Here is a 15,149-nt window from a genome sequence, read left to right on the forward strand (position 1 = left end):
AACACAAAACACGATGAGGAAAAGAAAAGGCAAAAACTACGGGAAACTCAGAATAATGACTAGAACTGTAGATTGCTAAATAATGCACAGGAACGCAAGAGATATTTACGTGGCTGAAACAATTATCTGGCGGGGACTGAAGGCAGACCTCTCCCTAATATAGGGCCCTGACAGGACCCCCTCTCCTAGGAACGCCACCGGGCGGTCCACCCGGAGCATCAGGATGGCTGCGATGGAAATCCCCAATGACAGAGGGGTCCAGGATGTGGCGACGAGGAACCCAACTCCTCTCTTTGGGACCGTAGCCCTCCCAGTCCACCAGGTATTGGATCCCACGCCCCCGCCGCCGGGCATCCATCAGACGGCGGACGGTGTAGATGGGATCACCGTCCAGGAGGCGCGGGGCAGGAGGTCGCGGAGGCGGGGGCAACAAGGGACAGAGACGGACAGGCTTCAAACAGGAGACATGGAACACCGGATGCACTCTGAGGGTCTGTGGCAGTTTCAGTCTCATGGTGACAGGGTTTATTACATCTTGAATGACAAAAGGGCCCAAGTACCTGGGCTGGAGTTTTCTGGATTCTGTTCTGACAGGGATGCTTTTGGAAGCCAGCCAAACCTTGTCTCCAGGGGCATAACGGGGTGCTTGGGTACGACGTCTGTTGGCGTGTTGTTGGTACAGAGCGGAGGTCTGTAACAGTGCCCTCCGTGCACGGTGCCAGGTCCTGTGGCATCGGTGAATGTGGGCTTGCACAGAGGGCACCGCCAAGTCTTTTTCAAAAGAGGGGAACAGAGGTGGTTGGTAACCGAAAAGACATTGGAAAGGGGACATCCCGGAAGCAGCTGTAGGCAGGGTGTTGTGGGCGTAAGCCACCCAAGGCAGTTGTGATGACCAATGTTGTTGGTCAGTGGACACCAAGCAACGCAGGGTGGTTTCGAGTGTCTGATTGGCACGTTCCGCCTGCCCGTTGGTCTGTGGGTGGAATCCTGAGGAGAGGCTTGCCGTGGCTCCAATGGCATGACAGAATGACTTCCAGACGGCGGACACAAATTGAGGTCCTCTATCCGATACGACATCACTAGGGAGACCGTAACGCTGGAACACCTCACGGACCAGGATGTCCGCCATCTCTCTAGCAGTGGGTAGTTTAGGTAGAGGTAGGTATACAGCATATTTGGTGAAACGATCCACAATGGTAAGGATTACAGTGTTACCGTCAGATGGAGGTAAGCCGGTGATGAAGTCCAGGGCCAGGTGGGACCATGGTCGTTTGGGAATGGGTAGTGGGCGTAGGAGACCAGAACTGGGTTGATTCGGGGTCTTGTTGAGGGCACAAACAGAACAGGCAGAAACGTAAGCAGTCACGTCATTTTTCATGGAGGGCCACCAAAATCTCCTTTTGAGGAAAAACAGCGTGCGTTTTATGCCAGGGTGACAGGTAAGGCGTGAGGATTGGGCCCATTTTAAAACAGAAGATCTGACAGTAGCAGGAACGAACAAGAGGTTGGGTGGTACGTTACCAGGGTTGGGCTCGGTTTTAAGAGCCTCCATAACCTCTTTCTCTATCTCCCATGTAATGGCCCCGATGACGCACTGGCTGGAGATGATTTTGTCAGGGGAGGGGCATTAGTTATCCTCCTTCGCGTACATGCGGGACAGGGCATCCGGCTTCCCGTTCTTGGAACCTGGACGGTATGTTATAGTGAATTGAAAACGTTCAAAAAACAGAGCCCACCTGGCTTGTCTTGGGTTGAGACGTTTTGCGGTGCGCAGGTACTGGAGGTTTTTATGGTCCGTCCATATCACAAAAGGCAGCTCTGCCCCCTCCAGCCAGTGACGCCATTCCTTGAGTGCGGTTAAGACCGCTAGCAGTTCCTTGTTGCCCACATCGTAGTTGCTTTCGGCCGGTAGGAGACGCCTGGAGAGAAAAGCACATGGATGGACCTTACCATTGGTGGCGGAGCGCTGGGAGAGGACAGCTCCAAGTCCCGTATCGGATGCATCCACCTCGACGATGAATTGACGGGTAGGGTCAGGTAACGTCAACACTGGGGCTATGGTGAAACGCTGTTTGAGGTTCTGAAAGGTCCGGTTGGCTGCAGGGGTCCAAAGGAAAGGCTGAGCAGAGGAGGTGAGCGCTGTGAGGGGAGAGGCAAGTTGACTGTAATCCCTTATAAAAACGTCTGTAGAAATTGGCGAACCCCAGAAAACTTTGTAAGTGTTTACGATTGCTTGGTGTGGGCCAATCTAGGACGGACTGTACCTTGGTGGGGTCCATGCTTACTACCCCCTTGGAAACGGTGAATCCCAGGAACGAAGTGGTGGATGTGTGGAAAGCACATTTCTCCGCCTTGACATATGGTCTATTCTCCAAGAGATGATCGAGGACCTGACGGACATGCTGAACGTGGGTGGAGTAGTCTGGTGAGAAAATCAATATATCATCCAGATACACGAACACGCTTCTCCCAATAAAATCCCTCAGGACGTCATTTATGAAATGTTGAAACACTGCAGGAGCATTGGTTAATCCGAAAGGCATGACTGTATATTCAAAGTGGCCGAGGGGGGTGTTGAAACCTGTAAGCCATTCATGACCTTCCTTCATTCTGATGAGATGGTATGCATTTCGTAAGTCTAGTTTGGTGAAGATGCTCGCCCCCTGTAGGGAATCAAAAGCCGTGTTCATAAGCGGTAGTGGGTATTTATTCTTGACAGTAATATCGTTAAGGCCCCGGAAATCAATACAGGGACGCAAACCCCCGTCCTTTTTTCCACACAAAGAAAAACCACGCCCCCAGGGGTGACGAAGACTGGCGGATTTGACCCGCTGTAAGTGCTGTCTGAATATACTCCTCTAATGCCTCCCTCTCTGGCTTAGAGATGCTTTACAGTTTAGCCTTGGGGAAAGTGGCATTGGGAATCAGGTCAATGGCACAGTCATATGGACGGTGTGGCGGCAAGGTAAGCGCCTGGTCTTTACTGAACACTTTACTGATGCAATGGTACTCTTTGGGAATAGTAGCGAGGTCTACAGGGGGTTCAGGTGTGTCTATGCGGACCTGGACATTGGGAGAGGCTGACTGTAAACACAGATTGTGACAAGGTGTACTCCATCCCGTTATCTTTCCCGAGACCCAGTCAATTTGTGGGTTGTGCCGCACTAACCAGGTATGGCCTAGGATAACTGGTGTCTGAGGGGACTGAATAACAAGAAAACTGGTATTCTCATAGTGGTTGCCTGACAACTGGAGTTTGAGGGGTTCTGTCCTAGTGGTGATATTAGACAGCAGGCGTCCATCTACCGCCCTGGCCTCTATTCTCCTCTGGAGAGGTACTGTGTTCAGCCCCATTTGCCTGGTCAAATCATCATCGATAAAACTGTCATCCGCCCCCGAATCGATTAAGGCAAGACAAGGATAGGACTGACCTTTATGGCTGATGACAGCCCGGAGAGTGGTGCGGGTCCGCGATCCGGTGGTGGCGGTGGTCTGGCCCGCAAGGGTGACCCTCATTCCCTGCGAGCCCTTCCGTTTCCCGGACGTGTTGGACAGGTGGAGATGTAATGCCCGATCTCCCCACAATAAAGGCAACGTCTCTCGTCCATCCTTCTTTCTCTCCATCTCGGTCAGGCGAGATCGCCCGAGTTGCATGGGTTCGGAAACAGGCTCCGGCTCTGGTGTAAGGGGGGTCCGAACAGGGACCGTGGGATGAGCGTCGCCCCCTCGGGATCGTGACGGTGGTGGTGACTGACTCCTCCTGCTCCGTCTTTCTCTCCGTCTCTCTCTCATCCTGGTGTCGATACGCATAGACAAAGTTATTAAATCATCAAGGGTATTGGGCTCAGGGTAGGAAACCAACTCGTCTTTAATGCCTTCATTCAAACCATTGCTGAATGCCGCCAATAGTGCCTCTTGGTTCCAGCCGCTCTCCGCCGCCAGTGTACGGAAAGAAATGGCATATTCCGCTACACTGCGACTAGCTTGCTTTACAGAAAATAATCTTTTGGAAGCATCCTGACCATGTAAGGGGTGGTCGAACACTTTACGCATCTCCACCGTGAAGGCGGTGTATGACTCCGTACCTGGTACCAGGGTCTCCCAAACTGCTCCTGCCCACTGTAGCGCCTCACCATCCAACAAGCTAATAACATAGGCTATTCTTGCCCTCTCAGAGGCGTATGTGGCGGGTTGCTGGTCAAACACCAGTCCACACTGTAACAAAAAGGATTGGCAGACCCCCAAATCCCCAGCATACCTGGAGGGTGCCGATACCCAGGGTTCCCGGTGTCCGGTGGATGCAGGGACTGCTGTGGCAGCAGCAGGGGGAGGGACAGGAGGGGCTGTAGGTGCAGGTGGATCGGGACGGGTACCCAGAGCTGCTACACTGTGTGAGAGTTCCCGGAGTGTAGCCATGATCTCCTGGAGAGCGGTGTTATGTTGTCCGATCAGAACTCCCTGGTGGGTCACGGCTTCACGGAGGTCGCCTGTGCCTGCTGTGTCCATACTGGCCAGATAATTCTGTCACGTTCTGGACGGGGCAGGACACAAAAGCAGAACAGAGGGCGAGTTCAATTATACAACTGTTTATTAGAAAATGGGTAATGTAGATGGTGTTCCGTCGTTGAGGTTATGGGAGTGAGAATGGGTAGGTTGTGGCTCAGCAGAAGTACAAACGGCAGGCGAGAATAGTCGGGAACAGGCTGGGGGTCCAGAGACACGGAGGGCAAGGTAGAGGTTGGCACGAGGAGTCCAAACAGAAGATCCAGTTGAGGAGGGAACAAAAGCAGTGACCGGCGGTGGAGGGAGAACGGCGTCTGGGAGGCAGAACACAAAACATGATGAGGAAAAGAAAAAGCAAAAACTACGGGAAACTCAGAATAATGACTAGAACTGTAGATTGCTAAATAATGCACAGGAACGCAAGAGATATTTACGTGGCTGAAACAATTATCTGGCGGGGACTGAAGGCAGACCTCTCCGTAATATAGGGAGAGTGGCAATCAACCCCAGGTGCGTGGACTGGAGCAGGTGTAGTAGATGAGCAGTGATTGCAGCAGCCTTGGTGCCGGGGTGCCTTCAATGGAAGTGGGGATTCAGGGCACTGAGGAACAAAAAGAGACGGACGGATACAAACAACACAGACACAAAAGGGGCAGAGGCAAGGGAGACACACAAAAGGGAAGGGGAGACAGCTCAGGGAGGAGGGGCCCTGACAACTATACTATGGCTTTTTTATCACTTTTTTTGATATACTATACTATGGCTTTTTTATCACTGTTTTCAACATACTATACTATGGCTTTTTTCGACATACTATACTATGGCTTTTCTATCACTTATTCAACATACTATACTATGGAGTTTTTATCACTGTTTTCGACATGCTATACTATGGCTTTTTTATCACTATTTTCGACATACTATACTATGGCTTTTTTATTACTTTTTTCGACATTCTATGGTGTTCTCATCACTGTTTTCGACATGCTATACTATGGCTTTTTATCACTGTTTTCAACATACTATACTATGAATTTTTTCGACATACTATACTATGGCTTTTTTATCACTTATTCAACATACTATACTATGGAGTTTTTATTACTGTTTTCGACATGCTATACTATGGCTTTTTTATCACTATTTTCGACATATGGCGTTTTTATCACTTTTTTCGAAATACTTTACTATGGCTTTTTTATTACTGTTTTCGACATGCTATACTTTGGCTTTTTTTTCTCGCTGTTTTCGACATACTATACTATGGCTTTTTTATCATTTTTTTTGACATACTATACTATGGTGTTTTCATCACTGTTTTCGACATACTATACTATGGCTTTTTTATCACTGTTTTCGACATACTATGCTATGGCTTTTTTATCACTTTTTTCGATATACTATACTATGGCGTTTTATCACTGTTTTTGACATACTATACTATTGCTTTTTTCGACATACTATACTATGGCTTTTTTATCACTTATTCAACATACTATACTATGGAGTTTTTATCACTGTTTTCGACCTGCTATACTATGGCTTTTTTATCACTATTTTCGACATACTATACTATGGCATTTTTATTACTGTTTTCGACATTCTTTGGTGTTCTCATCACTGTTTTCGACATGCTATACTATGGCTTTTTTATCACTGTTTTTGACGTACTATACTATGGCTTTTTTATCACTTTTTTTGACATACCATACTATGGTGTTTTCATCACTGTTTTTGACATGCTATACTATGGCTTTTTTATCACTGTTTTCGACATACTATACTATGGCTTTTTTATCACTGTTTTCAACATACTATACTATAGCTTTTTTCGACATACTATACTATGGCTTTTTTATCACTTATTCGACATACTATACTATGGAGTTTTTATTACTGTTTTCGACATGCTATACTATGGCTTTTTTATCACCATTTTTGACATACTATACTATGGCTTTTTTATTACTGTTTTCGACATTCTATGGTGCTCTCATCACTGTTTTCGACATGCTATACTATGGCTTTTTTATCACTGTTTTCGACATACTATACTATGGTTTTTTAATCACTTTTTTTGACATACTATACTATGGTGTTTTCATCACTGTTTTTGACATGATATACTATGGCTTTTTTATCACTGTTTTCGACATGCTATACTATGGCTTTTTTATCACTGTTTTCGACATACTATACTATGGCGTTTTCATCACTGTTTTCGACATACTATACTATGGCTTTTTTCAACATACTATATACAATGGCTTTTTTATCACTTATTCGACATACTATACTATGGAGTTTTTACCACTGTTTTTGACATACTATACTATGGCTTTTTTCGACATACTATACCATGGCTATTTTATCACCATTTTCGACATACTATACTATGGCTTTTTTATAATCTTTTTTCAACATACTATACAAGGGCTTTTTATCACTTTTTTCGACATACTATACTATGGCTTTTTCATCACTGTTTTCGACATGGTATAGTATGGCTTTTTTATCACTGTTTTCGACATACTATACTATGGCTTTTTTATCACTGTTTTCGACATACTATACTATGGCTTTTTCATCACTATTATCGACATACTATACTATGGCTTTTTTATTACTGTTTTCGACATACTATACTATAGCGTTTTTATCACTTTTTTCAACATACTATACTATGGCTTTTTTCAACATACTATATACAATGGCTTTTTTATCACTTATTCGACATACTATACTATGGAGTTTTTACCACTGTTTTTGACATACTATACTATGGCTTTTTTCGACATACTATACCATGGCTATTTTATCACCATTTTCGACATACTATACTATGGCTTTTTTATAATCTTTTTCAACATACTATACAAGGGCTTTTTATCACTTTTTTCGACATACTATACTATGGCTTTTTCATCACTGTTTTCGACATGGTATAGTATGGCTTTTTTATCACTGTTTTCGACATACTATACTATGGCGTTTTCATTACTGTTTTCGACATGGTATAGTATGGCTTTTTTATCATTGTTTTCGACATACTATACTATGGCGTTTTCATCACTGTTTTCGACATACTATACTATGGCTTTTTTATCACTGTTTTCGACATGCTATACTATGGCTTTTTTATCACTTTTTTCGACATACTATACTATGGCTTTTTTGACATACTATACTATGGTTTTTTTCGACATACTATACTATGGCTTTTTTATCACTTATTCAACATACTATACTATGGAGTTTTTATTACTGTTGTCGACATACTATATTATGGCGTTTTTATCACTGTTTTTGACATACTATATTATGGCTTTTTTCGACATACTATACTATGGAGTTTTTATCACTGTTTTTGACATACTATACTATGGCTTTTTTCGACATACTATACTATGATGTTTTCATCACTGTTTTCGACATGCTATAGAATGGCTTTTTTATCACTTTTTTCGACATACTTTACTATGGCTTTTTTATCACTTTTTTTGACATACTATACTATGGTGTTTTCATCACTGTTTTCGACATGCTATACTATGGCTTTTTTATTACTTTTTTCAACTTACTATGCTATGGAGTTTTTATCACTGTTTTCGACATACTATACTATGGCTTTTTTACCACTTATTTTGAAATGCTATACTATGGCTTTTTTATCACCATTTTTGACATACTATACTATGGCTTTTTTATTACTGTTTTCGACATTCTATGGTGCTCTCATCACTGTTTTCGACATGCTATACTATGGCTTTTTTATCACTGTTTTCGACATACTATACTATGGTTTTTTAATCACTTTTTTTGACATGATATACTATGGCTTTTTTATCACTGTTTTCGACATGCTATACTATGGCTTTTTTATCACTGTTTTCGACATACTATACTATGGCGTTTTCATCACTGTTTTCGACATACTATACTATGGTGTTCTCATCACTGTTTTCGACATGCTATACTATGGTGTTTTTATCGCTGTTTTCGACATACTATACTATGGCTTTTTTATCACTATTTTCGACATACTATACTATGGCTTTTTCATCACTATTATCGACATACTATACTATGGCTTTTTTATTACTGTTTTCGACATACTATACTATAGCGTTTTTATCACTTTTTTCAACATACTATACTATGGCTTTTTTCAACATACTATATACAATGGCTTTTTTATCACTTATTCGACATACTATACTATGGAGTTTTTACCACTGTTTTTGACATACTATACTATGGCTTTTTTCGACATACTATACCATGGCTATTTTATCACCATTTTCGACATACTATACTATGGCTTTTTTATAATTTTTTTCAACATACTATACAAGGGCTTTTTATCACTTTTTTCGACATACTATACTATGGCTTTTTCATCACTGTTTTCGACATACTATACTATGGCGTTTTCATTACTGTTTTCGACATGGTATAGTATGGCTTTTTTATCACTGTTTTCGACATACTATACTATGGCGTTTTCATTACTGTTTTCGACATGGTATAGTATGGCTTTTTTATCATTGTTTTTGACATACTATACTATGGTGTTTTCATCACTGTTTTCGACATGCTATACTATGGCTTTTTTCGACATACTATACTATGGCTTTTTTATCACTTATTTCGACATACTATACTATGTTTTTTTCATCAGTATTTTCGAAATACTATGCTATTGCGTTTTCATCGCTGTTTTCGACATGCTATACTATGGCTTTTTTATTACTTTTTTCAACTTACTATACTATGGAGTTTTTATCACTGTTTTCGACATACTATACTATGGCTTTTTTACCACTTATTTTGACATGCTATACTATGGCTTTTTTATCACCATTTTTGACATACTATACTATGGCTTTTTTATTACTGTTTTCGACATTCTATGGTGCTCTCATCACTGTTTTCGACATGCTATACTATGGCTTTTTTATCACTGTTTTCGACATACTATACTATGGTTTTTTAATCACTTTTTTTGACATACTATACTATGGTGTTTTCATCACTGTTTTTGACATGATATACTATGGCTTTTTTATCACTGTTTTCGACATACTATACTATGGCGTTTTCATCACTGTTTTCGACATACTATACTATGGTGTTCTCATCACTGTTTTCGACATGCTATACTATGGCGTTTTTATCGCTGTTTTCGACATACTAAACTATGGCTTTTTTATCACTATTTTCGACATACTATACTATGGCTTTTTTCAACATACTATATACAATGGCTTTTTTATCACTTATTCGACATACTATACTATGGAGTTTTTACCACTGTTTTCGACATACTATACTATGGCTTTTTTACCACTTATTTTGACATACTATACTATGGCTTTTTTATCACTTATTTCGACATGCTATACTATGGCTTTTTTATTACTTTTTTCAACATACTATACTATGGAGTTTTTATCACTGTTTTCGACATACTATAATATGGCTTTTTTACCACCTATTTTGACATACTATACTATGGCTTTTTTATCACTTATTTTGACATACTATACTATGGCTGTTTTCGACATACTATACTATGGCTGTTTTCGACATACTATACTATGGCGTTTTTATCACTGTTTTCAACATACTATACTATGGAATTTTTATTACTGTTTTCGACATACTATACTACGGCTTTTTTCGACATGCTATACTATGGTTTTTTTATTACTGTTTTCGACATGCTATACTATGGCGTTTTTATAGCTGTTTTCGACATACTATACTATGGCTTTTTTTATCACTTTTTTTGACATACTATACTATGGTGTTTTCATCACTGTTTTTGACATGCTATACTATGGCTTTTTTATCACTGTTTTCGACATACTATACTATTATCACTGACGTTTTTCATTATGTTTTTATCACTGTTTTCGACATACTATACTATGGTGTTCTCATCACTGTTTTCGACATGCTATACTATGGTGTTCTCATCACTGTTTTCGACATGCTATACTATGGCGTTTTTATCGCTGTTTTCGACATACTATACTATGGCTTTTTTATCACTATTTTCGACATACTATACTATGGCTTTTTCATCACTGTTATCGACATACTATACTATGGCTTTTTTATTACTTTTTTCGACATACTATACTATGGCGTTTTTATCACTTTTTTCAACATACTATACTATGGCTTTTTAACATTTTTATATATAATATGGCTTTTTTATCACTTTTTCAACATACTATACTATGGCTTTTTTTTACCACTGTTTTTTCGACATACTATACTATGGCTTTTTTATCACTGTTTACTATACCATGGCTATTTTTATCACCATTTTTTCGACATACTATACTATGGCTTTTTATAATTTTTTCAACATACTATACTATGGAGTTTTTATCACTGTTTTCGACATACTATACTATGGCTTTTTCATCACTGTTTTCGACATGGTATAGTATGGCTTTTTTATCACTGTTTTCGACATACTATACTATGGCGTTTTCATCACTGTTTTCGACATACTATACTATGGCTTTTTTATCACTGTTTTTTTAAACATGCTATACTATGGCTTTTTCATCACTATGGTTTTTTTCGACATACTATACTATGGCTTTTTATCACTGTTTTTCAACATACTATACTATGGAGTTTTTATCACTGTTTTCGACATACTATACTATGGCTTTTTTATCACTGTTTTCAACATACTATACTATGGCTTTTTATTACTGTTTTCAACATACTATACTATGGCGTTTTTATCACTTTTTCAACATACTATACTATGGCTTTTTTATCACTTCTTTTCGACATACTATACTATGGTGTTTTTATCACTGTTTTTTTGACATACTATACTATGGCTTTTTTATCATTGTTTTTGACATACTATACTATGGCTTTTTTCATCACTGTTTTGACATACTATACTATGGCTTTTTTATCACTGTTTTCGACATACTATACTATGGCTTTTTCATCACTTTTTTTTGACATACTATACTATGGTTTTTTCATCACTGTTTTTCGACATACTATACTATGGTGTTTTCATCACTGTTTTCGACATGCTATACTATGGCTTTTTTATCACTTTTTTCGACATACTATACTATGGCTTTTTTATCACTATTTTAGACATACTATACTATGGCTTTTTCATCACTTTTTTCGACATACTATACTATGGCTTTTTTATTACTTTTTTCGACATACTATACTATGGCGTTTTTATCACTTTTTTCAACATACTATACTATGGCTTTTTTCAACATACTATATACAATGGCTTTTTTATCACTTATTCAACATACTATACTATGGAGTTTTTACCACTGTTTTCGACATACTATACTATGGCTTTTTTCGACATACTATACTATGGCTTTTTTATCACTTTTTTCGACATACTATACTATGGCTTTTTATTATTTTTTTGAACATACTATACTATGGCTTTTTTTATCACTTTTTGACATACTATACTATGGCTTTTTTTATCACTGTTTTTGGACATACATTTTATGGGTTTTTTTTATCACTGTTTTCGACATACTATACTATGGCTTTTTTATCACTTTTTTCGACATACTATACTATGGCTTTTTCATCACTGTTTTCGACATGGTATAGTATGGCTTTTTTATCACTGTTTTCGACATACTATACTATGGCGTTTTCATCACTGTTTTCGACATACTGTACTATGGCTTTTTTATCATTGTTTTCGACATGCTATACTATGGCTTTTTTGACATACTATACTATGGTTTTTTTCGACATACTATACTATGGCTTTTTTTATCACTTATTCAAAATACTATACTATGGAGTTTTTATTACTGTTGTCGACATACTATACTATGATGTTTTCATCACTGTTTTCGACATACTATACTATGGCTTTTTTCGACATACTATACTATGGCGTTTTTATCACTTTTTTCGAAATACTTTACTATGGCTTTTTTATCATTTCTTTTGACATACTATACTATGGTGTTTTCATCACTGTTTTCGACATGCTATACTATGGCTTTTTATCACTGTTTTCGACATACTATACTATGGCTTTTTTCGACATACTATACTATGGCTTTTTTATCACTTATTTCGACATACTATACTATGTTTTTTTCATCAGTATTTTCGACATACTATGCTATCGCGTTTTCATCGCTGTTTTCGACATGCTATACTATGGCTTTTTTATTACTTTTTTCAACCTACTATACTATGGAGTTTTTATCACTGTTTTCGACATACTATACTATGGCTTTTTTAACACTTATTTTGACATACTATACTATGGCTTTTTTATCACTTATTTCGACATACTATACTATGGCTGTTTTCGACATACTATACTATGGCTGTTTTCGACATACTATACTATGGCGTTTTTATCACTGTTTTCAACATACTATACTATGGAGTTTTTATTACTGTTTTCGACATACTATACTACGGCTTTTTTCGACATGCTATACTATGGTTTTTTTATTACTGTTTTCGACATGCTATACTATGGCGTTTTTATAGCTGTTTTCGACATACTATACTATGGCTTTTTTATCACTTTTTTTGACATACTATACTATGGTGTTTTCATCACTGTTTTTGACATACTTTACAATGTTTTTTTTATTACTGTTTTTGACATACTATACTATGGCTTTTTTATCACTTTTTTGACATACTATACTATGGTGTTTTCATCACTGTTTTCGACATGCTATACTATGGAGTTTTTATCACTGTTTTCGACATACTATACTATGGCTTTTTCATCATTGTTTTTGACATACAATACTATGGCTTTTTTATCACTTATTTCGACATACTATACTATGGTTGTTTTTGACATACTATACTATGGCTTTTTTCGACATGCTATACTATGGTTTTTTATAATTCTTTTCGACATACTATACTATGGCGTTTTCATCACTTTTTTCTACATACTATACTATGGAGTTTTTATCACTGTTTTCGACATACTATACTGTGGCTTTTTCATCAGTATTTTCGACATACTATGCTATGGCGTTTTCATCGCTGTTTTCGACATGCTATACTATGGCTTTTTTACCATTTATTTTGACATACTATACTATGGCTTTTTTATCACTTATTTCGACATACTATACTATGGCTGTTTTCAACATACTATACTATGGAGTTTTTATCACTGTTTTCGACATACTATACTATGGCTTTTTTACCATTTATTTTGACATACTATACTATGGCTTTTTATCACTTATTTCGACATACTATACTATGGCTGTTTTCATCATACTTTTGACTATATACTATGTTTTTTTTTATCACTGTTTTTGACATACTATACTATGGCGTTTTTATCACTGTTTTCGACATACTATACTATGGAGTTTTTATCACTGTTTTCGACATACTATACTGTGGCTTTTTTGACATACTATACTATGGCTTTTTTATCACTTATTTCGACATACTATACTATGGTTTTTTATCAGTATTTTCAACATACTACACTATGGCGTTTTCATCACTGTTTTCAACATGCTATACTATGGCGTTTATTATAATTTTTTTCGACATACTATACTATGTCGTTTTTATCACTTATTCAACATACTATACTATGGTGTTTTTCAACATGCTATACTATGGCTTTTTTATCACTTTTTTCAACATACTATACTATAACTTTTTTCTAACTTATTTGGACAAGCTATACTATGGTGTTGGAGCTATTCATTGTTTTGTTATTGTTAGAGCCAGAGTCATTGTTTATGTTTAATAGTTAAATATTAATTTATTTAATTTCGGTTTTTGCTTGAATCATATAGCTACATAAATTTGTTTTATCATTAGTATTTTATTTTGCTTATTTTCAGTATCATCTAGTGCTTTTGTTTTGAAAATACCAAGCAGCCTTTTTTATCACAGGTTCGAAGTCTATAATATGGGTTTTTACAGGTTTTTGGGAGGTACTATAGGGCTGATGGTTTTTTACCAGAGCCCTAGAGACATACTATTGCTCCTTTGTGTTTTTAAATGTTTGTTGCTGAGAAACTATGGATTTTTCACAGAAATGCCATCTCTGCCTGGACAATGAACGTTTTTATCTCTTTTAAGATTCTATCCTATGGGTGCCTCAGTGGCTTTTTTGACTTTGGAGTTTTTTTAGTTTGTTTTGTTCAGTCTGAGGACAATTTTCACTACTATACTATGGCTTTTTATCACTGTTTTTTGACATACTATAGTATGGCTTTTTATCACTTTTTTAAAATACTATTCTATGGCTTTTTTGACATTCTATATTAATAATACTAATAACAACAACACTGGAAAGGTATCCCAAGCAGTTGGGGGTTCAGTGCCTTTCTCAAGAACAACTTTGTAGTGCCCAGTAGGTTGCCTGTCAACTCTCCAGCTACTAGCCAATCACCATACTTTGATCTGTATGGGGAGACTAGAACCAGCATCCCACTTGTTCCCAACCCAACTCCCTACTGACTGAGCTACTGTCAACAGTCTTTTTTTATTTAAGTTTTTTTCGACATACTATACTATGGCTTTTTTAGCATTTATTTTGACATACTATACTATGGTGTTTTTACCACTTTTTTCGACATACTATACTATGG

This window comes from Perca flavescens, chromosome 23, assembly GCF_004354835.1.
Source record: "Perca flavescens isolate YP-PL-M2 chromosome 23, PFLA_1.0, whole genome shotgun sequence".
NCBI lineage: Eukaryota > Metazoa > Chordata > Actinopteri > Perciformes > Percidae > Perca > Perca flavescens.